The sequence below is a fragment of the Nomia melanderi genome, chromosome 12, assembly GCF_051020985.1.
Source record: "Nomia melanderi isolate GNS246 chromosome 12, iyNomMela1, whole genome shotgun sequence".
NCBI lineage: Eukaryota > Metazoa > Arthropoda > Insecta > Hymenoptera > Halictidae > Nomia > Nomia melanderi.
This window is the reverse complement of record NC_135010.1, coordinates 12,521,810-12,549,708: the sequence shown is the minus strand read 5'-3', so window position 1 is coordinate 12,549,708 and position 27,899 is coordinate 12,521,810. Positions and strand designations below refer to the sequence as shown.

The following is a 27,899-nucleotide window of genomic DNA, read 5'->3' as shown; positions in this document are numbered from 1 at the left end:
AGATGAGTGACGATGCTTAATTAGTATTAGCCGGCAAGATAGCCTGTGCTGCTCGTGCAGCACTACGTTAATCGAGGCTGTACAGTGCCGTGGAAAGGAGGGGGGAGGATTTAGGTGTCTCGAACCAGTGTTTCTACTCTGCATACAAGATAGAGCCGTTCGAACGCTTGAAAAATCCTGATTAGATTACATCGATTTCGTTGACACAGCCGAATCGAAGTGGACACGTTTTTTAACTTGATTTAGTAGCTGAAAAAGTAGCTGTAAGTATTCGAATGTTGATCGTTGTACGTTGATCTTGGGATTTGTCGAGAAAAGATGCTTGGTGGATGATTAATCCATTACTCATTTATAAAATAGTGTGATACAGTAGTTTCAATATTTTTCTTCTCAAGTTCTATCTATTCCAAATTTGTTATTCGCAAATTACCATAATTTCTGAATTTATTATTCGCAAACTATTGTATCCAAATTTGTCATTTGGAAATTTCTATCACTTGGAAAGCTTATCAATTGTAAATTTCGGTCACTTGGAAAATTCTAACTTAATCCATCACTCATTTATAAAATAGTATAATACAGTATTTTCAATATTTTTCTTCTCTAGTTCTATCTGAAAATATCTATTCCAAAGTTGTTATTCGCAAATTAGCATAATTTCCAAATTTATTATTCACAAACTGTTGCATCCAAATTTGTCATTTAGAAATGTCTATCACTCGGAAAGCTTATCAATTGTAAACTTCGGTCACTCTGAAAATTCTATCATTCCGAAATTCCCATCGCAAGGTTTCCATTCATCAATCCCCATTAAAAAATCCCGCAATTTCCAACTTCCCATCTCGCGGAAACCCCCAGCAAAGGTCAAAGAATTCGCAACGCAATTTCCCTGACTAAATTGCGATCTGATCGTCCCACCAGCCTCCGTGTCCCCGCCGCGGGAGGCGACCGTGAAATGACGCGGGAGGCAAGGGAAACAGTTTCGAGAAAGGGGATGAAGAAAAAGCGGACGGCGACGCTTAATTCGCAGAAAGGCCACTTATTAGCCGAGGCCGTTTGCGAGCGGTGCGCGAGAGAGACGCGAGCAGCACTCGTGAACGTCGCGACTCCTGCTATCGCTCCAATTGTCGGAGACAAAGGGTGGCGCAAAGGGCGCCTAACGTAAAGGTGAAGGGCGTGCTGGATGCTCTTCGAATGAAACGGCCCATTTGCCACGAGGGACGGGGGCAGGGTGGTAGTAAGGGTGAAAGCGAAGGGTAAATATGCAAGAGCCCTCGGCTGGCAGCCTGTTAGAGAGTCAGAGACCGGCGGGGGGAGGGGGGGCGCTAGTATGGCGGAACTTACTTCGGAGGCTTACCGTGCCGCAGCCCGTGTTATTACAGGCAACCCTAACTTCTCGCGAAGAAATATCACCCCTGCACACTCTTTCGACGATCGGGGGTGGCTGCTGAAAATTCCCATCGACGTTGCAACGGTGAACCGCCGTTCCCATCGATTAATTTATTATTAACCCCCGTCGAAAGGGGACTCGAGGAAATCCGATAAATCGCGAGTGCCGTTAGTCGAGTTGCGTTTAGGTTCGGTTTTGAATTAAATGTACGTACGAACGTTATGGTTATTAAAGAAACGTTCAGAGGAAACCGATGAAACCGATGGACTGTAGGAAGAACGCTGATTAAACTAATTATCCTTACAGTGTACCACTTTTATGCGATCCTCGGGATCCGCCGGGCAACTAACGATCGGAATGCCTATGGAAATCGTGGATATTAACGATATCCTCCGTTCCCGGATCGTTGAAATACAACTGCCAAGCGGGCTTCCTTTTCCTTCGATTCCGACCTGGGAAGTCCGGCTAATTTATCGGCCGGATCGCGCGAAACCCTCCCCTTCGCTGGTGCTCGCGCACTCGAGCGCGCGCGCGCGTACCCCTTGTCCAATTATATCCCGGCCGAAACGAGGGGGAGACCTTATAAATACGAAATTTCCGAGTCGCCGTCGGTATTTCGCGGAAATTCCGCCGTTCGAAATTATCGTGGACGGAATTTCGTAAGGGAACCCGATGTAAATATGGCGGCGGGGGGCATTCTTAACGTGCCGGCCGCTGTAAGGCGCGCCGGATCGGGGCCGTTTTTCAGCGCGCGTTCCCCGGCCGGCGCCGAATCCCGGTGTATCAGAAAACAATAAACCGTTCGCCGATAATTAAATTTTCTTGGGATTATTGATTTCGGATAATAAAAGCCGGGGACCGGCGGATATTCGATGCAACGACCGGAGGCCAAGCAAATTTACCCCCGACCGTTCGGCGGACTAGACGCACGGAAGTAATTAGTCCGGAAAATATTCGAATTTCGGTAATACCGGTTTCTCCGGAGACTCGAAAGATAAATTCCGCGATGATTCGTCGGGTACGCGGAAGATTTATTCGTGTTATCATAGTTTAACCCCTTGGCCTGTGATTTCTTTCTCAACTCTGATACGGCTACTTTGTCATTAATAATTTATTGGAAAAAGAGAAAGATTCTAAGCATATGTTATAGCTATATTTCCTTTTAACACTAGAACTACCGTTCCAGTCAGAATGACTGGTTTCGATTTTCTTGTATCGCAGTTATTGATAATTTACAAACGTTGAATATTCGAAATAATTTCGAAAATGAATAGTTTCACTTGAATATTATCACGAGTATCCGAAGAAACTGGAAAAATCTGTTATTACAATTTTTATACGGATTACGTGTCAACCATATTAAATGCTCGGTAGTTCTAGGGTTAAGTATAATAATTGATTACAGAGGAATAATATTTACTTTGAATTCGAATGAACTGAGTAATATATATATTTGTTGAATCGATATATATTTGTTGAATTGCATATTACGATATTTTTCAAAACAATTTGGAAAATTGACATTTCCCTGACAATTGCCTGTCGACGTGTAGAACACGTCGCTTCGTTCCTGTAGAAGCATCTCGACGTGCGTACGTCTTTCCACCGCGGGTGGTTAATTGAGATTCGATTGATTAGTCTGATGGAGTTACCGGATGCTACGGAGTTAGTCAACGAGTATGTTGGCGTATTTTATTTCCAAATTCGACGAGTGAATTGTAACGATGTTACACGAGGTTTCGGTTGGATAGCTGAAATTAGGCAGTCGATGTGTTAACGAGGCTTAATTGAAATTCCGCGGTCGGGGATAATGATGTTGCTGTCCCTCCGCGGTCACTTTTGACCCGCAGCTCCGCTCGGGGCCACTTCCATCGACAAAGAGATCGATTGTGCTGGTTATAATTTGCTCCTCTCCTCGTGGATCAGATGACGCCACGTCCCGCGAGCGTTTCGATATTCCACGATGACCTTGATTGTTTCATAAACACCGTGGACGCCCGAGGAAAGAGTTGCTCCCTAATTTCTGTGGCTGTTACGGGGCGATCGTTAACTCGGGGAGGGAGTGATCGACGATGAAATTAAGATAATATACGGAGGAATAAGGAAATGAGTCATCGGACTGGGACGCGTCAGGATAGGAACGGATAAGTCATCCTGACGTTTGACGGAGGATTCATCATCCCCGAGCATAAAAGAGTCGGCGTCATTCATAAATAGTATGGGGTAGATCGACGAGTATTTTCCCATAGCAGGGAATCCCGGGCTTTCATGGGCGAGACATAGAAATTCGAAGCACATAATGCATTCACAATGTGTCTATTTAAATTCCAGATGCTTTAAGTGGCATCTACGTTTTAGTCGCTCGGAAGCCAACGCGGTTAACACTAGAACTACCAGTTAAAATGAAATCAGTTTTTCTGTTTCGTAATTTTGAATTTTCGAAGTGATTTTGGGAATTGTTTTATTTAAATACTATAGTGAGTCTGAAGAAACTGAAAGTTGTTAGTTTTTATAGGGATTCGAGTTAGTCGTGTTAAATGCTCGGTAGTTCTGATATCAGGAGAGGTTTTATTAGAGAAATTTTTGATTCGAGCGAAGAAACTGAAGAATTTCTAGTAAGTTGGAATGTTCTATGCTTCATGATTTTAACATTAGAACTACCGTACCAGTCAAAATGACTGGTTTCAGTTTTCCTGTTCCGTAATTATTGATATCTTCAAAGCATTTAATGTTCGAAATGATTCTGAAAATAAATAGTTTCACTTGAATACTATAATGAATGTCTGAAGAAACCGAGAATAATCTATTGCTACAATATTCGTTATAATAAACGTTAATTTCTACCGAACAAAAACCGCAGCAAACAATACCTCGAAGTAAACAACGCATCGCGAAGCCCCCTAAACTTCCCCATCATCTCAACCATCGGATTCATACCAACGCAGAAACCCCATTGAACCATCTCGCCCAGGGTTCCTAGGCACCAAGGATCGAACGAATAAATTAGAGTGAAATGACGCAGCAAGAGAGGCTCCTCATGTCTGATGAAATCACCGAAACTCCATTTCCCGCGAATCAAACGGACCGGGCTCTAGCGCACAGAAGAAGAGTCGCCCGAGGATAAAACGCATCCGGGAAAAGAGGAATAGCGAGAAAAAAAAGGGAGGGAAGAGTGACTCGATGGAGTCGGTGTATCCACTCGAGGAGGATCCTGGAGAGAATGGGAGCCGAAAAGCCGGGTGGCGTGGCGGACCCCCATAACCCATGTCTAATCCGACTTCGTCTCGCCCGCTCACGGGCGCCTCTCCCATGGAGAGTTTGTCCTTTCGCTGTTCACGCCAGCCGGGCCTGCGGAGGTCTCGCAGTCGGTCACAGATCGCTGGCGCAGCCAGTTTTCACGAGGCGACGGTTTCCTCGCGGATCTGCGCGGAATGGCTGGCCCCTTCAGCGACGAGCAGCTGCTCTCTTCGACTGCCTCCGCGCCCCGTCTCCGTCACACCTATTCGATGCCATTGGTAGACGTTGCTCGTCGACGGACTCTGGCTCTAGGTGATCTACGAGGATACTCGTTCGCGGAGATTTACTCGTCGCCAGCGCTACGGGGTTAGCCTTGTTAAAGACACCCTGTACCGGCGTGTACTGAGTAATTGGTCCCCGGATGGTAATTAATTGATACCTACTTTTAATAGGAGCGTTGCGTTTCTTTCAATTTTGCGGGAGTGAACCTGGGTCTTGGAGCTTATGGATCTTTTTCGTTTTGCTCGGAGGGTGTTGCGATGGGGTGGTTTTGGTAGTGTGTTGGATATTGTCTACTTCTAGTTCTTGTAATGAGACGTTGAAGTGTTTCTTTTGTAAGTAGATCTATTTAGATATCTGGGAACTATCTTATCTAAGCGAAAGATCTATTTAGTCTCAACTTCGTAGCACTTGAGATTAGTACTTCTAACAATTTTGATTTGATTCTCCAAGCGATTGCTACAAAGAACAGAATTACAACGCAAAGCTTGCGATCCTCAAAAGAGCCAGCAATAAACATCTAAACTATTTGAATTTTTTAGCTACCCGGGAACTACCTTATCTAAGCAAAAGATCAATTTAGTCTCAACTTAGTAGCACTTGTGATTAGTACTCCTAAGTTTTGGTAAATTTGATTCTCCAAACGATTGCTACAAAGATCAGAATCACACAGAATCATCACATCGTGTAAGCTTCGTGGTGAACATTATAAACAGAATAGAATACATTATTATCAATAATATTATATTATAATTGTTATAATAATATAACAAGTACTATTCACCTTTGAATTCAAATGAAATATTATTCCTTCGTCACTAAGTGATCACTGACAAAATTGTCGTACCGATCGCAGTTGAAAAGTAAATCACAGGGCAAGGGGTGAAAGGTCTACGGAGGCCGGACTTACCGGAATCCACTGGCAAGGTTAAACCGTGGCTAAAGGTTCCCCGCGCTAATCCTACCTGCGACGTACCGTTGCTCCTTTCGAACGCGATCAACGTCCCAACTACAGTTCTGTACACAACGCGGCGGTCGTTCGCTCGGCGCGGCGATCAGGTGCGTCAGGTAAACCAGACATCTCGTCGTGCATACTGATTCCCCGTGTACGCGTCGTTCGCGAATCCGGTGTCGATAATTCTAGTGGTCGATCTCGTCAGGCATCAGCCTGCGAACAGGTGGACGCTGTCAGCGAGCGACGAGCCCGTGGCCGTGTGCCAACCTCGAAGAGGGCTTGGGTGTTCCGGAAGAGAACAGAATTGACGGAGGATTCTGGGAGTGTCCGAAGGGATAGGCTGAGAATTCTTCGAGTTCCTCTGGAATTCTTCTAACATCTGAATCGTAGAAATTTCAGTTCTTTCTTCGTGATTTCTTAGTATCTAAGCGTTTTCCTTATTATCTAAGCATTCGACGTATAATTCTGTCTTTATCTATTGACCTATTGACCTTTATCTATTGATATTGACCCTTAGCACTCTAGGTTGCTAATCTATCAGCAACTGCTAATTTTTATAGTATTCCTAGCGAAAGTGACAAATGCTATATTTCTTCGATCTTTTATTTTCCTTAGTACTAAATTTGGATGTACAGAAAATCGAGTAATTTTAGGAATAATAATAATTATTATTATTATAGTAGTAATACTACAGAGTTCAAAGGGTTAATCCTTCTCGACGAGTGTCAATTATATACAGCAAAATTATAAAGACTATACAATAAGCTTCGTAAAACGCATTGTGTAGAATACACAAATAAAGTAGCTTTGTTACGTAAGTTATCGGTCAAGTTATGTCTCTTAATATTTCCGAGCGGAAAAGTTCCGAGTGCAAAGGGTAGAACAAGCAGCAACGCGGACAATAATTCAGTGCCAAGATTAGAGATTAGATTAACATGTTTTTCGCAGTTGTTTCGCGAGCAGCAAGCGCGGGAGCTGACGCTGGATAGCCGAAGTCTCAGGGAAATAAATAAATATGAATTACGAGGGCCCGTTGTCGGGAGCCGTTCTACGAAAGCGCGATTCTACGTAAAGATCCACGCTCCGGCAACGGGGTAACAGCTCGGGCTCTCGATTCAATGTACTAGCAAGTATTTCGAAACTTCCCGTGGCGCGGCGCGGCGCGGAGCGGCGGGGTGATATTGCTTCGAGGAACGAGAGCGGAGAAAATCAGCCGGGAGTCGGGCCGCTGTGTCCCACGCGGCGCGAAACGTGTTAATAATTCCCGTGGATTCGTCGAGATTATTCCGGGCTTTGTTTCAGCCGGCGTCTTAATTGAATCGCGCGCCCGCGCGAGTCGGCGGACCGATTGCGATTTTTAATAAAGCGTGGAACAAGCGAAAACCGCCTGGCCCCCGGCCGGCCGGCTTGCTTTTCGCGCTGTTGAAGGAACAATATCCGAAACGGCGCGTCTCGCCGCGGATTAATTATGAAATGCTCTTTTTAATCCGCGCGTTAGCTACCTGCTACCCCACCACGTATTTTTACATCTTTACATCTTCTCTTGGAGGATCAGACGATTTTCTTGGAATTTCCGGAAACCATTATGGTTCTACGTTTCTTACTGTTTCGTGTGAATTTTTAATTTGATTAGTGTATGATTTTAAATTCACGTGAAATTGGAAGAAATGGAGATCCATAGTGATTTTAGGGATTTTCAGGAAAATCGTCGAATTTGATTATTATGTGATACAATATTTGTGTGGGAATAATGTTGATGTTGAAGAATTATGGATCTCTATTTTTTAGTTTCATGTGAATTTTTAATTTGATTATTATGTGATACAAGATTTGTGTAGAAATACTGTTGATACTGAAGCATTATGGATCTCTATTTTTTACTGTTTCATGTAATTTTTAATTTGATTAGAGTATGATACAAGATTTGTGTAGGAATACTATGTGATATTGAAGCATTATGGATCTCTATTTTTTAGTTTCATATATATTTATTATAGATTATTAATATATTACCATAGATTTATTTAGAAATACTGTATGATATTGAAGCATTATAGATTTCTTTTTTTTACAGTTTCATATGAATTTTTTATTTTATTATTATATGATACAACATTTGTGTAGAAACACTGTATGATATCGAAGCATTATCTCTATCTTTACAGTTCCATATAATTTTCAATTCGATTATCTGACACAACATTCATATAGGAATACTTGTGACATTGAAGCATGAACAAAGGCACACTTGTTACCAGCTAACGCAATGGTTAACAGGGGCACGTATTAATTGTCCGTTTCTCCGTTCGTTCGTTTTTCTCTCCTTTTCTTCTAACGGAGGTAGCTAGCCAGTCGATTCGCGGAGAAAGGACTCCGCCGTGCCATACGTCATAATTAAACAAAGTCCTGGGACAGGACCACCCGGCCTGCCCGGGCCACCCCTATCAATTAGCCTCTATTAAATCAAAACCAACGGCGGAACCAGCGGCTTCGGCTTTCCAGCGTGTTTATGAACTCCCTGGGCCCGATCATAGACTGCCTCCCTCTATCCGGGGATCAGCGCCGTTCGGTTTAAGTAATTAGACGGTTCACGATGCCTCGCCTTCTCACGGATGTGGGCTGCCTCGACGGACGGAGCCGCGCCGCTGCGCTCGCTACGACAATGGAGAACGAGCCCGGTTCGTCGCCGCTGGGACGATTGAATCTTGAACATTGTTGTCCCGGGAATTGGCCGAATTGATAGATCGTTCGGGGATTTTATTGTGGGACTTGCGTGCTCGTGATTCCGGCCGCGATTAGAGTCTCCTATCTGTGAACGGGGTGGTTGCGGAGCGACGCTTCATCTTGATTCGATGCAAAGTTGAATTCGTCTAACTTTCTGATAAAGTGTTCGTGCGCTTCGAGGAATCTCGAACAGTTCGATTCTTTTGAGGTTCTATCAACCCTTTGCACTCGAGAGGTGACCCTCGGTCACCTTTTGATTTGATGCAGCGAAATTATAAAATTCGGTATTTAATATTGAACTATGTGTGATGCATCGGTGCGTGAAATATTGGGTAAAAAAGCTTTGTTTATAAATTTACCTGTGATTTTTTGAATTCATTTCAAAAATCATTTTTGTCCAGTTAGGTATTTCTAACCAAATACTTCGAAATAAATCGAAATAATACGAAATAAGTCATAAGGCAAGGGGTTAAGTATAACAATCGATTACAGAGGAATATTTACTTTGAAGGGGTCAAGGGGTTAACCGAGTTCAATCGACTTCCCGAAATCCCTTTACAGAAACCCCTAAACTCGACCTAATTTTCATCCAGTGTTAGATTAACACTAAAACGAGAGGGGTCAAATGACCCATGCCTGATGTCTTCTTGCAATTATTAGGTAACAAATGTTTCTCTGAGAAATTATTAAAGAAATCCATTTAGCACTATGCAAACTCAATTGTAAATCAATGAAAGTCTAAACAGATGCACTCTTGGAGTTTCTGTAGCGAAATTTTCAAAACTCAATCTCCATACAGTTACAAGCGAAACCATAAAGCAACGGGTTAGAAGCCGAGGAATTGAAAATTTCCATTGAATTGAAAATTCAAGAGACCAATCCAAAGCTCCTCTTGCCTTCAAACGCGATTTCCATCCAGAGGCGACTGTTCCTAGGGAGACGTGAACTCCCGGGTACACGGCGCGCAACAATAACTCGGCGACCCTTAAAAAATGGAGGCTCCCCCCTGAATAATTCAGCGTGTCGAGCCAAGGTGCAGATTTCAATGCGTCACCGTCTTGTGCCGGTCACCGTGCGGATTCCCCGAGGGCCGACGTAACGTTGTCACGGTGCCCGAATTTCGAAGCGATTCACCACCTCCACGGAGCCGCGCCGACAATGATCCAGATGCACGCGTGCAACTGACGTTCCTTCCTTTCTGGCGTAGGTAGAGGGTGGTTTCGTTCGTACGGCGGAAAGAGAGACAAAGAGGGAGAGCGTAGGCCGTGGTATCCGGTTAAATTGGTCACGGACCGGAACACGTGTTCCCTGCGATCCCTGACGAATCGGTTCTCGTTTTTCCCACAGAAAGAGAGTGCCGGCCGGTCGCGCGTTGCGCCGCGAGAGATCCCGGAGAAGAAGAAGCCGCGGTTTCCAACGAAATCCATCGGTGAACGGCTATACGTCCCCAGCGTGTGGACAAAGCGTGCTCCAAGCTCGGCAAATATTGCCCGAGCGTTGCCGTAACACGGCAAATATTTTTTTCCTCTTCAGTGTGAGCGACGGCTAGCTCCGCGGAGATCAAGTGACTGTACGTCGCGTATTTGTTTTACGGATTCTCTACTTAACTTTCGCCGGGATGCTTCGGACTTGGCTGGAGATTTTCTGGGGAAAGTGAAGTTTGGGGAAGTGGGTAATTGGGATATTGGGAAATTGGGAATTTTTTGTTTGACGATTAAGGTCGTATATTCTGTGGAAATAGGTAGGGAAATTATGGGATCAAAGTTTGATGGAAGTTTGAGGTTTGGAGATTTTGTGAGGCAAGAATTGAAGTTTGGGAAATTGGCAAATTGGTAAATTGGGAATTTTTTGTTTGATGATTAGGATCGTATATTCTGTGGAAATAGATGGAGAAATTACGTGATGAGAGTTTGAGGTTTGGCTGCAGATTTTGTGAGGCAAACGAAGTTTAGGAAATTGGAAAAATGAAAATTAGATAATTTAAAATTGGAAATGTTTTCCTTTGATGATTAAGATCATACACGATCTGAGATTTGGGATAGTTAGGGAAATTATGTGATGAGAATCTACGTATCTTCGGAATACAGATAAATTACTTTACTATCAACCTCTGAACAACGAAAAAGGAAGAAGAAGATTAAAGATCGATCAGTTCCCGATAGACATATCGTCCCAGCAAACATGCTAATTTACGATCACTCTTCCTGCCCCGCTAACCCAAAAATTCCAGCATCCCATCGATTTGAAAATTTCCAATTTATCTTTCTCAGGTCTTCGCCACGACGTATGGGGAGCAAAGTTAAACGAAGTAAATTTTCCTGAGATCCACGAGCCTCGACAAGAGTAAGTAGCGCGATCAATCATCATTTCCATAATTCTGTATGGCCGAAGATTAGTTTCATTCGGCGAGAATTTACCTTTAACCCTTTGCGCTTGAGAGGTGAACCTAAAGTTCCGCTTAGAAAAGAGCAATTACATATAATAGAGTGCAAATTAGAATATCTCGAGCAATGACACAATCAACTTAATTAAATCGCGCAGAATATATACTCTCAGACATATTCATCTCACTCGCAGCTTTTCTAGAACATTTTTTAGATTCTACATATATATCTATATATCTTATATATTAAATATTATTTAAATATAGATTAAATCTTCATTTTGTATATTTTCTAAATATATAAAGTATCTTCATTTTGTATATTTTCTAAATATATAAAGTATCTTCATTTTGTATATTTTCTAGATATATAAGATACCTTGATTTCGTATATTTTCTAGATATATGAGATATCTTCATTTTGTATATTTTCTAGATATACAAGATAGCTTCATTTTGTATATTTTCTAGATGTATATTAAATCTTCATTTTGTATATTTCCTAGATATACAAGACATCTTCATTTTATATTTTTCTCAGCAAAATCATGCGGCACTCAACGTGTCAACACGTTGAATTGCATATTAATCGTATTAAATGCTCGGTAGTTCTACCGTTAAACATTTACTCAAACCACACACAATCTGATCGTCGAGCACACAAGTTCATTCTACATCGATTCCCACGACAAAAGAACGCAGAATATCCATCGGAGAAACGTCCGAGTGCAAAGGGTTCGCATCGAAGCGGCCGGTCGCGTTAAGTATCGCAATGGCGTCGTTGTTCGCCGTTTACCTCTGCCACGGCTCGCTTCTTCCGGCCGTGTCCCCTTGTCTTAGGAGGAGAACGGTCCCGTGTTTCATCGGGTCGCGTCACGTCGCCGAGTTTTAATTATTCCGAGGAACCGGGCAACGCGCGGCAACTGCTAACGAGATGGCCCGATAACGTAAATTAGATGGCGCGCCGGATCGCTTATTAAAGGACAGGCTTATTAGAAAGCTCGTCAGTTTTTATCGGAATACGGATTGGAAACGTGCTGCGGAATACATTTCTCGCCGGGGCAAGCTGCTCCCCTCCCCCCCCGGTCGGTTCTTTTGCGCCTTTTTCCATCGCCGCCGAAACAAAGTTGATTACGGACGACGAGGTCGGCCGCCGATACGTTTCCCATCGCGGCGTGTGCGCGGAGCTGTGTAATGAAATCGAGAACTCGATTAACCGTGCTCGCCTTTATGTCGCGACGCAATGTTAGCCGTGATCGAATCCTCGTAAACTTTTTAAGAACGTTGCGAGCGGTTTGACGAATCGGGCGCCGAAAGTTGATCTTTTAACCCTTTGCACTCGGAAGTTTCCCAGTAGAAATTTTTAGCAATAGTTTACGAGACAAAGACGATATTCTTCGTAACTAACTCGAAGAGAAATCACAAGTACATTGAGGAACAAAGCTGTTTTATTCTAATATCAAGTTAATTATTCTAATATCAAATTAACAATACCATAATATCTATAATCAAGTGGTGACTGAGCGTCACCTCTCGAGTGCAAAGGGTTAATAGTTCATTGCTGTCGATCCCTCAGGAACATAAATTTCGTGTAGGAAAGGGAAAATTATTTCAATTTCTATTGTTTTGCTTTATTCGAGTAAAAAGAATTTTACAGTTTGAAATATATGATATCTGTGATGCAAATTAGATATTGCAGAGCCAACGGAGTGTAAAGGGTTAATAATAATATTCTAAGTCTCTTTAACCCCTTGCCGTATTTACTTTCGCCACTAAGCTCATGTACCATTTTACTATCGACAATTTGGAAGAAATGCAACAAAATTGTCCATTCTACTTTAAGTGGACATTTTATTTGAAGATAATACAATGATAATAGTATGAATAACATCGATTGTTGTTAAATTAGTCTAGAAATTTTCATCACGGGTCTCGTCATTGTACGGCAAGGAGTTAAATCAAAGATATCTCTTAATGATTACATACTCACAAATCCATGTCACGAGGCAGTTACACGGACGTCACGTGTACCACTCAAATTTTCCAACCATTTCACTTGATCGAAACAATACCGGTACCGTAGCGAACCCGGGCGCAGGGTGCGCGAGCAGTGAATTAGGGAGACACTACCATCCGATCGAATGATAGATGACGCGTCCCGTGCAAGAGGAAACGCCGATTTGGCGTGTGAGAAGTCACAGGAGCGGAGGGGAACATTGAGGCAAAGTACGGGTACAGAAACCTCTGCGAAAAAAGAATAAAATAGCTAACCTTTATTTTCAGTATGGAATAAAGATACATTGAAAGAGTATTGTAATGTTTCAATGGGAGGAATTGAATTTTGGTAAAAGGGTTGGTTAACCCTTTGCACTCGGAAGTTTCTCATAAGAAATATTTAATATTTAGCAATTACTATACCTTACAACAAAGATTGCCATAGAACACGTCTCTAATTTTGTTTTCTTAAATTATCATTAACGAAGTAGTCGTGTCATAGTTGATCAATAAAAAGACCAAGGGATTAACATTGCCTCTAATTCTGTCTCTTCAATAAATGATCAATAACGAAGCAAACCTGTCGATCATAGCCAAGAAATAAATAGAGCAAGGAATTCACATTGCCTCTAATTCTGTTTCCTTAAATTACCATTAACGAATTAGTCGGAATCTTTTCTCCAGCGCGCGTAGCGTCCGGCGTTCTCCCATCGATCGGAGAATGAGTTTGAAGGGTCGATCGGTTTCGCGGCGGCCGCGTCAAGATGTCGGTTGCGATTCGCGGGGAATTTACGGCGGTCCCGGCGTAATTGCTCCGTGACGAGAACAGATATCGCGGGAACGGCGAGTCGGGCCGGAAGTATAGGCTTTTATTTGACAAGCGGGTGCAGCGGGTTTTCAGCGGAAACGAACGGTGATCCGGTCCGACGGGCGGAATGCTTAACTGCCGGATCGATTTACTGTCGGCGAATCGGCCGGCCGGCCGGTCGACCGACCGGCCAGCAGCGCGGGCGGGTATTCAGATAAATATTTCTTAGAACGGGATAATGGTGGCACCGGCGCAACGCGGCGGTCGCGGAAACCGACCGGTTGATCCCGTAATTTACGATCGTGGCCCGGCGCCACCGCGATTTCCCGGGGACAGATACTCCGCGGCAATTAAACGCACGGTGAATCGCGCCTGATAACGTCCGTCATTGTTCGGAATAAAACGATTTTAACCCTTGGAACTCCAGACGGTTTTGTAATCTATCAGTAACTGCAAGTTTTATAGTGTCCCTAGCGAAAATGAGAAACGCTATAACATTTCTATCTTTTATTTTCCTTCTTAGTGCAAAAGTTGGATGTGTGGAGAACGTAATGACTGTAGGGCAGTTTCTTTAAGATTCATTAAAATATTAAATATTAAAATATTTACGAATTTTAATAGTACTTGCTTTAAGGATTTGGAATAGTAGAATTGTAATGCGGAAGAATGTGATATTAAAATATTTAATATCGGCACTGGTGCGATATTGGAGCCTGCAGAGTTCAAAGGGTTAAGAGTTCACTGGAAGTACAGAGCATTTGATACGATTAGTATGTAATTCCTATAAAAACTGTAACAGATTATTTTCAGTTTCTTCAGACATTCATTATAGTACTCAAATGAAGCTATTTATTTTCAAAATCATTTCGAACATTCAACGCTTCGAAGATATCAACAATTGCTAAACAAAAAAATCGAAACCAGTCATTTTGACTGGTACGGTAGTTCCAGCGTTAAAGAAATTGATCTGGGGAGCATTTAATAGACCCCGAAAATTCCCCGGTTCACTGAAAAAGTCGCTTTGACGTCGTGGAACTTCCATGGGTGCATCGCGTTCAGTGGATCGTTGCGGTCTCGTGCTTTTCAGCTGGATTCCCTCGACCGCAGGATTAACTTCGTATCCGAAAACAGTAATGGCGACACGTTCAATTGAAAAGAAGCTTATGGAAATCTCCAAAGAAACAGTTCTAGTTAAAAGAGTACGATACTTCTTTTTAATATACTACAGATACTAATCTGCGGACAAACGTCGACATTTGACGAGATCAAACTTCCATATTCAAAAGACTGAGTCGTACAAATGACTTAACTACTCAAATGCCAAGTTAATCATTCACTATCTAATTTAGTAGAATCTACCGATGGTTTAGTATATTTCAAAGAATTTCCCCATAAGCCGTTAACACTAATTAAAAAATTGTCGAATGAAGTGTTTAATAAGTTGAGAATACTGCACAGCAAGAATTGTGTCAAATAATTTATAATCGTTCCTATTTGTCACGTCGTGGTACGTTCCCTTGTAAAAACACGTGGTACGATTAGAGTCAGATCAAACCGTTCCTCGTTCGTCCCCCGAACACCGAATCACCTGACATCTGCGTCAAACGTGTTTCGGTCGACGGGGAGTTTCGAGAAAATCCGAATTTCCGCGGCGCGTAGCCGTGTCCTCTGTTGTTAGTTCAACGGGTTCCAGGTTCCAGGATCCGTCGAACGGTCGCAGGGACGCTCCTTTGTCGCGCTCGCCGCGGATCCAAGGGACTTCACGCGCGTTTAAGCGGCGGCCAGTCGCGCAGCTTGCCTCCCTTCTCTCTTCGGCGTGGACCCATTGCAACGAGAGCGTTAATCGTCACGCTTTCGAGCTCCTCGGCCGGACCGCGATTTGTCTCGCTTATCCGCCGGTAGCCGGCCTTCGGGTTTTTCAGCCGGTTTCCGAGATCAGCCGCTTTCATCCTGCGCCGGGCAACGGGATCCCTCCGCGTTCCATGGAAACCCGGCTGAAATTCCAAAATCGTGCGAAACGAACCACGGTCGTTGATGTTTTCGACGAGTTTCCGAGCCACTTTTGATGGCTCGAGGAGCTTTCAAGGTTAGTGGAAATTTTTCTGAGGTGTATATTTTTTTTGTTGGCTGGTTTGTGGGGATTCTATTGTGTTGTTCGGTATTTTATGAGGGTGGGTAGTTTTGGGATCATTGAGTGTGTCATCTTTTGCTTGAGAATAGTTAACTTGTAAGGGAGGTTCTTAATTGGCGCGCGTCGATTAACCCTTTGCACTCGAAAGTTTTTCACTGGAAACGTTTCACGTTTTTTGACGAGGTATGGACGACATTGTTTGAAACATTCACAGATGAATTAAGTGAGGAAGCTATTTTATTTAAATATTCACTATAACAGTACAAAGTTTAATTTAAAATACTAAATATTCGACTTCATAGTTTTGCTGCGTCAAATCAAGTGGTGACTGAGTCACCTCTCGAGTGCAAAGGGTTAATGAAGCTTACGTGACACAGTTCTGAAGGAAATATTTGAGGGTTGAGGGTTGAAAGTATATTTTCTACATCTCTGAAACCTGAGGGTAAAGAAAAGAAATTTTTGTTCGAATTCTACATCTACATCTCACATAAGTTTCATCAAAACGTATAATCCTACACTAGGGAATCAGTAGTAATTAAATGAATTTCCATAAGTTGATCTAAAGAAACCTGAAAACATTTTATATTCCAAGTCTGAACGATTCAATCTACAATAATTTCAGTAAATACAAGATACAAATTTCAACCCCTTAAATTTCTAATTATCCATGAAACCACTAGAACCATCAGACAATTGAATCAATCAACATTGTTCTATAAAAACTGAACACATATTTGTCGAGATTCTGTTTGCCTCAAGAATTCCTGGGAGAAGCAACGGCACCGTCGCAAAAAACACAAAAGAAAGAGGCAAGAGCGAGTCGTTCCGACTCGTGTAGTGTTTCTAGCGTTAATCACAAGGGTGGATTCTCGGAACAATAAACAACCGTTCAGCCGGTATCCAGTTCATCGTCGGTTTCCGTCGTTCCTCCAGCGCGGCCCTCGTAACACCTCCGCGAAACGGTTCACGCGTACCTGAAGCGCCCCGTTCCGCGTCGCGGCGACGTCTTAATGGACCGTCAAGTTTATTCTGCTCGTCGGCCCCGGAAGCGGCGCTGGACCTCTAGGTGTTGCTAATGGGGCCCGAAGCTTCGCGACCCAGTTTATCTCGTTCGATTTTTCGCCGACGATAAAAAAGCTTCCGGATCAAAGGCGCGCGGGAAACGCGGTTAAAAAAAAAAAAACGAGGAGCGTGTGAACGAGGGTGAGAAGGTGGCGAACGAAATAGGGGGAATTGGCGGCGAACGCGTCGACCGTCCCATCGCATGTTCGGCTCGAGTGGAATTCGTTTTCCCTGGAAACAAGTGTTAGAATTAGCAGTTGAGATCTAACGATTCCTTTGTTCGACTAATGGCTGCGATTGTCGCGTGAAATATTATAAATGAAATAGTGCTGTAGCGAAATATTTGCATTCCGAGAGTTTTCTAATAAAAATAACATTTTCTGGTGAAGTGTAGTCAACATTTTTTGGAACTAACAAGAAATCTTAGGCCTAGAAAGAACTATAACTACAATCTCCTCCATTATCTTCAATTGAACTTATTCAGTGAATTCAGTGAATTAATATTGAATAATATATTTCATAATTTTGCTGTAGAATCGAGGCGACTGAGAGACGATTATAGTGTTAAATATTTGTACGTTACTTCGTTAGTAATATTTGAAGCTAAATGTTGTGAAGAGAATGTTAACCCTTTGCACTCGGAAGTTTCTCACTAGAAATATTTCAACATTTTCTGATGAGATAAAGACGATATTTTGTGCAACTTATTTGATATATAATATTTTTCAAATTAATGAAATTAATGAATATTGTTCAATGCGCACGGTTCAAAGCAAGAAAGTATTTTATTATCAATATATTATCTTGAAAGAAAATTAGTACATAAAGTGCAGTGGACAATTTCTTTGCGTTCTTACTGAACTGCTGAAACATTTTGCACGAGTTTAGTAGCAAAAGTAAATAATACAAGGGTTTAAAGTGCTCAATTTCTCTTTGCACTTAACCTCATTGGCTTCCGAGCGACTCACACGAACGACGTGAACATATCGATTTTACAACAATTACGATAATCAAGCAATAAACTTTAAGCAACAATGTAAAAGCAGAGGCGCAGACTAACGAAAAAGATAAAGAAAGAGAGCGCGCCGAGGAGAGGAGCAAAATGAAATCGACGTCGTCTCCGACGTCGCGTTTCCGGCACGCCGAGCGGATCGATGCGTAGGAGGAACACGGCGGCGGCGGCGGCGGGAAACGAGGGGGAAAAGCTCCGCGGAAGAAACGTCGAGGTGGCTGTGACGAACCAGCCACTCTTGAAATACTTGTTCCAGTTTAACGGTGGCTCGTCGCGTGACAAAGAAGCAACATTTGCGCAGCAATTTCATCCTGCATTAAAGCTTCCCGTATAAACTGCCTCGCCTCCTTTTCCCAGCGATTCGCGAATGTCGCCTGAAAATTTACACGCGTCCCTTCCGCCCCCGCGCTAATGGAACCGACCCGCGCGCGCATCAAACGCGTATCCATTTTTCTCTTTATCCCACCTGGGGGAAGTTTTAATTCAATTAAGAACACTCGGCGCGCGGACATCCGTACGGATATATCCGTCCGCGCCCGACACTTCCACTCCTGGAATTAAAACCGTTCCGTTTAAACTGCCCGCGATATTTTTATTGGCCGACGACGATTATCTAAATACCGAGCGTATCGCGAGACGCGAGGTAACATGTCGAAATGCAAAACGAGGAGTTCGAGCTCCGCCGGGTTCGCTCCTGCGTAGGAGTTCGAACCCGATAATTGAAATCTTTTGTTTAAACAGCCGACGGGGCGCTCGCTGGAGGCTGACGATTCGTTTAATAACAAATTTCGGGACCGCGGTAAAAAGCGACGCGAACCCGCCTGGTCCAGCCCGCAAAAACCGTTCGCCGAGACGAAACGGGACAACGGAGTTCCATTTCGCGCGATTAATGTATATCGGGCTGCGTCGCGTTTCTTGCGCAGGTGCCGCGGGGCGGGGGGTATCTAAAAATCGAGAGGACCGGCGAAGAAAGCGTCCTAAGAACCGGGTAAAAACGCGTGACGTCCCTGCGATCAACCTATGCCGCAGGGGACCACCCGCACGCAACCTGCGTCGATTTCTTTCTTTTGCCTCCCACCGTCTCCTCCCCTCCCCCGTTCCCCACCTCCTTTTCTTGCGTCTCCGCTCTCCGCGGTGCTCGCCTCGTCTTTCTTCTCGGCGAACCGTTGCACGCCGCGGCGTGCAGCGAACGGAAATCGAAGTAATCGATGATGTTTCAGTTCGATGTTACCGTGCGAGGACGCCGTTCGTTCGCAGGTAAATGATGCAGCGTGTGAAATGATTCTTGGGAATGCTGGGAGATTAGTATGTCTTTTATACGGTGAGTTGATTAGTTGAGAGGATGTTTGTTGTTTGTTTCGCGGATGATGATGATGGGTTTTTGTGTGGATGAGGAGGATGGGGATGATGGTATTTATAGGTTGACTGCGAGTTTTGAAAGTTGAGAGTTGGAAGATTCAGAGTTTGAGAGCTTCGGAGTTGGCAGGTTGAACGCTCGGATGTGTGAAGATTTGGAAACTTGAGGGAATTTGAGAATTTGGATGGTTGGAAGGGTGGGAATTTTAGAGGTGGGGAACTTGAAAGGTTAAGTGTTTGGAATTTGGAGGGGTGAAGGGTTAAACATTTGAGAATCTGAGAACTTGAGGACGTACAAATTTGAGAATTCGGAAGCGTGGAAAGTTGGGAATTTGAGAATTTGGAAGCTTGGAAGGTTGGGAATTTCAGAATTTGGAAACTTGAACTTTAAACATTTGAGAATTTGGAAGTTCGAAATGTTAAACATTTGAAAATTTTGAAGTTCGAAAGGTTTAACATCTGAGAATCTAAAAACTTGGAAGCATACAAATTTGAAAATTTGGAAACTTGGAGAGATACAAATTTGACAATTAGAAAACTTGGAAACTTCAATACTTATAAACTTATAAACTTAGAAACTTAAATACTTAGAAACTCAGGAACTCGACAATTTAAAAACGAGAAAACATGTAAGTTAAAAATCTAGAAACTTTCGAGGACCATCAAGCATCCAACGGCTTCCACCGAAATTTCAATTTCCGTTCGAAGTAGTGCCATTCCGACCGCCTTGTGCGTCCCTTTCCCGGTGAATCTCATCCCGCTCTCGTCCCCTGTTCTTCTACCCGAGGCCAGAAGCGTGGCCCGCGGATTTACGAGTCGACCGGACCTTACAAATGGACACCCTCCGGTTTTCCAGGGCAAGGTGTCGCACGTGGTCCCAGGAGTCGTCTTTCGGCCGCGCGCCACCCGCGCGCCGAACCTACGAGATAATAGGAAGCGGTAATAATATATTGCATCGTAAAACTGGACGGAACAGGGCCGAGCCATGCTTTTTTCCCCCATGTCCGCGCGGTACTCGCGATTCTCTCGGATCGTATATTCCCGGGAACTTTAATTCACCGGTTAAGACGGATATTTCGTCATTCCAGAACGAAAACTGAATTCCCTTGTTTCCCCAGCGAATGAAGACGTTCGTTCTTGTTATTATTGGAAGGATAACCGTTTAAGTACCCTTAAATCTTTATGGATTAGTCGACGAAAGCGAGTAAACGGAAGTTCGTTGAAACCGTCGAAGTCGTTATTGGATCTCAAATAAAATGGTAGTTCCTTTCCGCCGACGAGCTCCAATATTTATTTTTCTAACGCGACAGTAATAACAGTAGCGGCACCGACGGGGGTAGTTTGTTTTCTTTCCGAAACAGAAGGTTTCCACTTGATTCGCGTCGACGTGTTCCAGCGGAGGCACACCGGCGGGCTTCACTTTTGACTGCGCTGCGACGCGACCCGGGATAGGGGTGAAGCGGAGGAAACTGGAAAATAAGCCATTACTCTAATTGTCGACGCCGGTGCGTGGCGGATAAAAAACAAAGGGGAAATTCCGTGATTCCCGGTAACCCTCCCCGTTGGAAAACGTTGAACCCGAGCCGTTCGCCGGCGAAGTTTCGACGGGGGATGAAATATGATTACAGGATTTGTCAAAAACAGCTGTGCCACGGGACATTTGTTGGCCGGGCGTGAAATGAAAGTCCACGGAATTGTAACCGGATGGCGCGCGATCGAGTTCGGTATCGAAATATTTTCGATGGCATTCTCGGCCGCCATGTTTACGGATTTGAACCACGCCCGGGAGAATTGTTCACAGTTCGATTGCGTGTACATTGGTCAATAGAATTCATTGTTTCTTTTTATTTATGAACTCCATGGTGTTCTAAATAGCTTGTAGCTTTATGATAAGATCTGTAGGGATCTATGATGACTCGGATATCTCTCGAAGCTGTCACCAAACGTTAATCCAGTGTAAAAATTCATACCCAATTCGAATTCCCTCGTCTCCGCCATCTTCATTCCCAGCATTCCTCGATCACCTGACAGGTGGCATTATGTTCCTCACTAAACCCACATTCTTACGTTCCTTTTACTGACGAGAAAAAATTCAATCTCGATCCGGATGGATTTAAGCCGTATTAGAGAAGAACCGTGGCATCATCGTCTATGTCGTCAGAAATGTCTGCTTTCCAATGGATAAATGCGTTCTAAATCGTGTTAGAAATACCAGTAGACAGAAATATTCTTCAAGACCATATTCCTGATAAGTGTCTCCACCAAACAGAAGGACAGAATGATCTAATTTACAATAATTCAAAATTATTAACTCTTAACAGAGCAATGATGTACAAACGCGTGTTATCTGTTACGGTAGTTTTTGGCGGTAGAACTTGAAATACTTCACGACCATTAATTGAAAACAAACAAATTTTTGTTTGTAGAGACTATAACTGTTTATTGAGTTAACCAGTATATTCATTAACTAAAATTACCGAGTTTACTATTAAGTTTCCGACATTTCTCTATAGAAACTCTAAAAGTGCATCTATTCAGACTGCAATAGATTCACAATTATTGCGTATTGTTGCATTTCTCAGAGCACCTATACCATTTCAATAACTGCAAAAGAGAAATCAGGAATAAAATTCCTTAAAATATCTAATATCAGAACTGGTGCAATGGAGCCCACAGAGTTCAAAGGGTAAAACAGGAAGAAACACTTCAGGAAATCTCGAAGGAAACTCTAAATCAAACGAGGATCGCTCGATGTCCTCCCGATCGGTGAATCCCTAGAAAAACCAGTGCCACGGGGGAAGTCCCGATTCCATCGGCGACAGTGTTTCCCGGTGTCCGCTTAGGAGTCCTCGCGCGGCGCATCCCTCGGACGTAAACGGCAGGAAAACTCATTATACTAATCCGGGCTTCCTAATTGTGAGCGGAAAGACGCGGGGAGGCCGGCTCCTTTTGAGGGGCCGTTTCTGTGGGCTTTTGTGGTAATGTCTTTTGACTCCTCGCCGCACGCTCCGGACCACCCCAACTGTGAATACATTTGCGCCGGGGTTGCTCCTTTGAAAACCTGCAGGTTACGTGACGGGCTTAGATATTTTCTTTCCGTTGATCCTAATTATTCCGGTCACCGACACCGCACTCTTCCCCGTTCCGTTGTACGTCGGAGCAGCACGGCCACGGCAACCCCTTCCCGTAAGGGCCACCTTGGGCCACGTAATCGAAATTTATCACGCGGCGGCCGGTCCCCGAGTAAATCTTAACAAAGGACAGACCGAGGAACTTCCATTTTCGTCCGGGGAATATCAACGACGGGGACCCTACGCGACGGAGACGCCGCTAACGACGACTTTATCGATAAATTTCCGGTTAATGGGTAAATACGGCTGATATTGGCTGGCCCCGTCCCTCTTCTTTTTCTGCTTGATTGGTTGAGAGGGTTGAAAATGCTCCGCGATCGGGGATCTTGTAGGTGTTGGGTCTGTAGGAATGTTTTTGTAACTGTGGAGACTGTTGAAGTTGTATTCAGAATATAGTGAAGATAGATTCGCATTTTTTTTTCCAATAGCAATGTATCTTTTGCCAATATCAATACAAGTTTCTCTGTCATCCCTCTTTAACTATATGATCTAATATAGCAAAATTATAAAATACACGTAATATTCAAATAAAACACCTTCTGTTCTTAACACTAGAACTACCGAGCATTTAATACGATTAATACACAATTCCCATAAAAATGGTAACAATAAATTATTTTCAGTTTCTTCAGACATTCACTATAGTACTCAAATAAAGCTATTTATTTTCAAAATCATTTCGAATATTCAATGCTTCGAAGATATCAATAATTTCTAAACAAAAGAATCGAAACCAGTCATTATGACTAGTACAGTAGTTCTAGTGTTAATTTATTCTTCTCATTAAAGAGTATCTATCTCGGAAAATATCGAGTATACTGAGGAAATTAGTTCAGATCTGAGAAACTAGTTGAAACTGGTATAGACGTTTATTGAAACGATGACAATTTTTATATATTTTTTCGTTGTCAACACAAACTACGTCTTTTTTTCAATATCTTTTTTTTCGCTTTTATTCAAAACAACGCATACACGCTCGCTCACCCATACATATGCACTCGCATCCATGAAGTTTTACATCAATATTAACCTACACGTCTACACTAGGAATGAAAAATTACGTTCATTCCCTTATAAATACTTCAACTTGATTTTATAAGCGACAAACTGGGTAACATCCGATTCTCCCTAAATCCCTACTGAAGCCCACTCGCATTCGCAGGGTTACGGTATTTACCTTTTTCCCGTAAGACTCCGAGGCAGGCAATCGGCGCTCCCCAGTTTCTCTGAATGAACGCGCACAGGGCCGCATTGTCGCGATTACCCGTAACTTAGTAATAACTCCCCGGGCTCGTTGCGCCGGTAATGGCAGTTTCGCGATCGCGACCCGGAGGAAGTAAACGATCAGCTAAAACAGATTGAGGGTACTTTCCGAGGCTGCGTTTCTATTACCCGTGGAATCAGCGTATCGGGAACCCGGAGGCGTATAATTCAAGGTTCGGTACGCCGGGTAAAAAGGGGGAAAAAGGACAACAACGGCGCAACGCGGCGCGGCGCGGCCGTCCGAGTCTCTCGTCAGGAATCGTGCTCGCATCGTAATCTACATTCTGCGCTCGCAATCAACCGCTCGACGGCTCGTTTCGCGAACGACAGCCGCCGAGCGTGCACGTCAATAAGAATTGCGCGGGGACGCGCAAGAAGTCCAGGAAATACCTGTCGCCGCGTACAGTCTGACCTACAAGAGCGCACGCTCTCCTCGCTTCTCCTCGAAAATTAATATGTCGTATCTTGAAAAATTCAATGCGGATCGAAAGTGCGGACCTACATCTCGAGTTCCCCGCCTGAACGTACGGTCTCCTATCGAATTGACCTTTGGAGGGATTCGAACGGTTTCTACTGAATTTTCATTAGCCGGGGCCAAGTCAAACATGATCTCTTGACTGAAGTTACGTTCTTTGTGCTTCGAAGATTCGATATTCCGTTTGATTCATTGTTCTTTGCAGTTGTTCGATTGAAACTGGGAAAGTTCGAAGGGGTTGTACGTTATATTGTTACTTGGAGTTTTGATGGTTTATTTGAGTGATTGTTCTTTGTAATGAATTGAGAGATTAGAATATTCCATAAGGTTAGGCGTCTTCGGGTTTACGTAAAGCTTCGGTGTTTCATTTCAAAGGTTGTTCAATTAACAGATATATATCTATCTATCTATCTATCAATATCTATCATATCTATCTATCTATCAATCAATATCTATCAATATCTATCATATCTATCTATCTATCTATTTATCTATCAATATCTATCATATCTATCTATCTATTCATCAATATCTATCAATATCTATCTATCTATTTATCAATATCTATCAATATCTATCAATATCTATCATATCTATCTATCTATCTATCTATCAATCAATCTATATATATATATCTTATTTTGAGTTATTATTCTCTGCAATTGCCACATTGCCAAACACACACTCGTCTCCACACCTCTCATCCCAGTTCCTTTCCCAAGCATCGAATGAACGTTATCACGCGCACTCTTTGAGACAGACTGTATCTCCCGGCGGTCTCCCAGCAATTACACCCGAAGTCTCTCCGGCGGCCGCTGGGACGGGCAATTCGCGAGATTGCCGCAGTTTTTCCGGCGCGTTCGTCGATACGCGTCGATGCGCGTGCCGCTTCCTCGACCGCTCGAGGATCTCCCCGACGATGGTCCGGTTTACCATTTCAACGACGGCGGTGGCCTACGAACAAGACGGGAACACGGATCCGACGCGCACCGCCTCGCAGCCGGTCAATTTCAGCGCGAGCTTCGTTTCGGAAGCCGATCACGAACCGTCCACCGGCGAACCGCCAAGCCGAACCACTTAGAAAACCAAATAATCTCGAACCACCGTGTACCGTACGCTTACGATACACGCTTAACGCGTCGGCGACTCGTCCGACGGAACGAAGATTAAAACGATGTTCCTCCGTCGTTAATCCCGTTGACTTAATCCAACGTTAATACTCGTCTCCGGCCGGGGAACACGTTCGCCGAGGTAACGAGCTTCTATAAAAGTGAAAAGTACTCGACGGCGGTCGAGTTAGATTCGAATCTATTTATAGCGATACGCTTCAACCCTCCTCGATCGGCGACTAGAACGGCCTGCGGGTTCGTCGTGGTTGGTCCGGCGCGGCGAAAATAAAAAAGAAAAAGGAAATTGCTGTAATGGCCGCGCCACTGAAAGCCGTACAGCGGAAAGCGAGCGAGAGAGAGAGAGAGAGGGAGAGGGAATGGTCAACGATCAGCATCTCTTCCCTCGGAGCGTTCCGCTGCGAGTATCCTCCGCGCCAACCCCTTTCTCGCCGCGCGCGGATCCTGCGCCGGTCCCGCGTGTCGTCCGCGACGAAAGTTCCACGTTTCCCGCGGCCCGATCGATTTCAATGGACTTTCGGCCGCGCGGGGTGGCAAGCTTGTACTTTGCCGCGGACGTTACGTGTATTAACGGGCACAAAAGACTAATATTAGACGACCGTAATGGCCGTTCCCCGCGAGGAAACAATGCCGGACCGGCGAGAGCCATGGGAACCGGCTGCCTCCGCGCGAGAGGGGTGCTGATAAAAATACGGGACATTGTGGGATTGCTCGGTGTTCGTTGGAGACGATTTTTATGGGATCGTCGCATAAGTTGTTAGATTCGATGCGTTAGAGTTTGGCATAGATCGACTCACGATATTTTGAATCGTAGTCTTGTACGCTCGACGAAAGCGTCATGAGAAAGGGTCATAAAACACGGTCAGTTTTGCGACGTTTTTTTTTCCCAAAACGGTCAAGAACATATGTTTACCCTTCCAGGGCTTATTGTAATCACGCTCTGTGCGTTTAGTTCTGAACGAGCATTCCAAACGAACGGTTGCTAAATTTACACGAATACATATACTCTGTTTTCCACTTTTTAATTTATAGATAAGCTCTTTTGGAAGCCAGACCTGCTAATTATTCAACACGATGAGGGTTATCAATTTTTCAATATCCGGGATAGAGAAGTTAGCTCGAATTGGTATCAGTCGTGTTTATAGAAGACACCGTGTACCGTGTGTTTACGACTGCGAACACCGAGAGTGTATCGTGTTACGAGGATGGTCAGCTTGTTCCCTTCGTCTTATCTCTGCCTGCTCGACAGTCTTCGCTCGAGACATTCTTATTCGAGCGGTTCGGAGGATAGTAAATGTAACGAGAGAGGATGATTGCCTCGCCGTAATGAATAGGAGGCTCGCGAAAGGGAGCAATTTGCTTTCATAAAAACAAAACCTGATTACGTCTAACAATATCATCCTCCGAATCCCCTGAATTCATCGAATCCCTTCGATTCTCTGAATCTAGCGCCGTAAAACGACTTGCCTCCGTACATACGATCTCGCGATAATTCCACGAAACGCGTCCATCCATCACGAAAACACCGCTCGAGGTCAATGAGAGCAAGACAGATCTCACGGTCGAGGCTCCAATAAAATCCCATTAAATATCAAGACCGATACGCATTATCCCGATGCGTCCATCGATGATTTATTATACTTAACGATATAAGGAAAGTATGCGACTGTTTGGATCGAGCATATAAAACAGTTGTATATACACATAATAATCGTTATGCAACTATAGACGTACGCAGGTGTTTAATAATGAACTAAAAGCGCAAATAAATTGGACTAGATCTCTCTAATTACGTATGATTGGTCGATGTGGGCAAATTCTTTTTCCACGATCGCGGAACGGTCGCTCAGCCGCGAAACGGAGCCGCGCATCTGCCCGCGCGCGGAAACCGATCGGAAAACCGTCCCGACGGCTCCCAGCGGAGAGCGGGTCCGCCCGGAGACGCTCGGGAAGCTCGGCGGCGGGTCCGCGGCAACATTGATTCGTCCATTATTCATTCCGTGGCATTTTCGATGATGGATCGCCGAAGGCGTCGCGCCTGGAATGGCACACTTCGTGCGTATCAAGCGACGCCGGGCGCAACGTTTCGCTCTTTGTTGCTTCCACTCCGGCCCGCCGTCCTCTTTCTCCCCTCTCGTTATCCTCCCCTCGTTTTTTTTCGCCCGCCTTTTTCCTCGTCGACGATCCGATCGGAAATTATGCGGAGCAGAGCAAAACGGTCTCGCGGCGGAGGGAGCGAAAGGGCTGCGGGTGAACGGAGAGGGGAAGCCAGAGGGGGATGGAGCGTTCAGCGGGGAGGAGGATCGAGAGAGAACGACGGGGTAAGATGAGAACACCGCGCAACTACGGGTCCTCCTGCACGAGTATCCATAATGACAGATTACCGTCGCATTAATTCCTTGTTTAACCAACAAACAACCTACCCGGCATGCCGTTTAAGTAATAAAATATGGCGGACGTGGCCCCGAGCACCTAACGAGTCCGCCCCTCCACCGACAGGCTCGCCGCACAACGACAGCGTTGCAACGTATTCGCGATCCTCCACCCTGTTACCATTGCGCTCGTTCCTCT

The 27,899-nt window shown here is 44.2% G+C and overlaps 1 long non-coding RNA gene across 1 annotated transcript in view; it reads left to right on the top strand.

Moving 5' to 3' along the window:
• Nucleotides 1-27,899, top strand: part of LOC143175146 (uncharacterized) — a 145,672-nt gene that overhangs the window by 72,415 nt on the left and 45,358 nt on the right. Inside the window, exon 3 of the long non-coding RNA XR_012999820.1 lies at nucleotides 10,856-10,928. This is a non-coding gene — a long non-coding RNA (uncharacterized LOC143175146). The remainder of the gene's footprint in view (nucleotides 1-10,855; nucleotides 10,929-27,899) is intronic.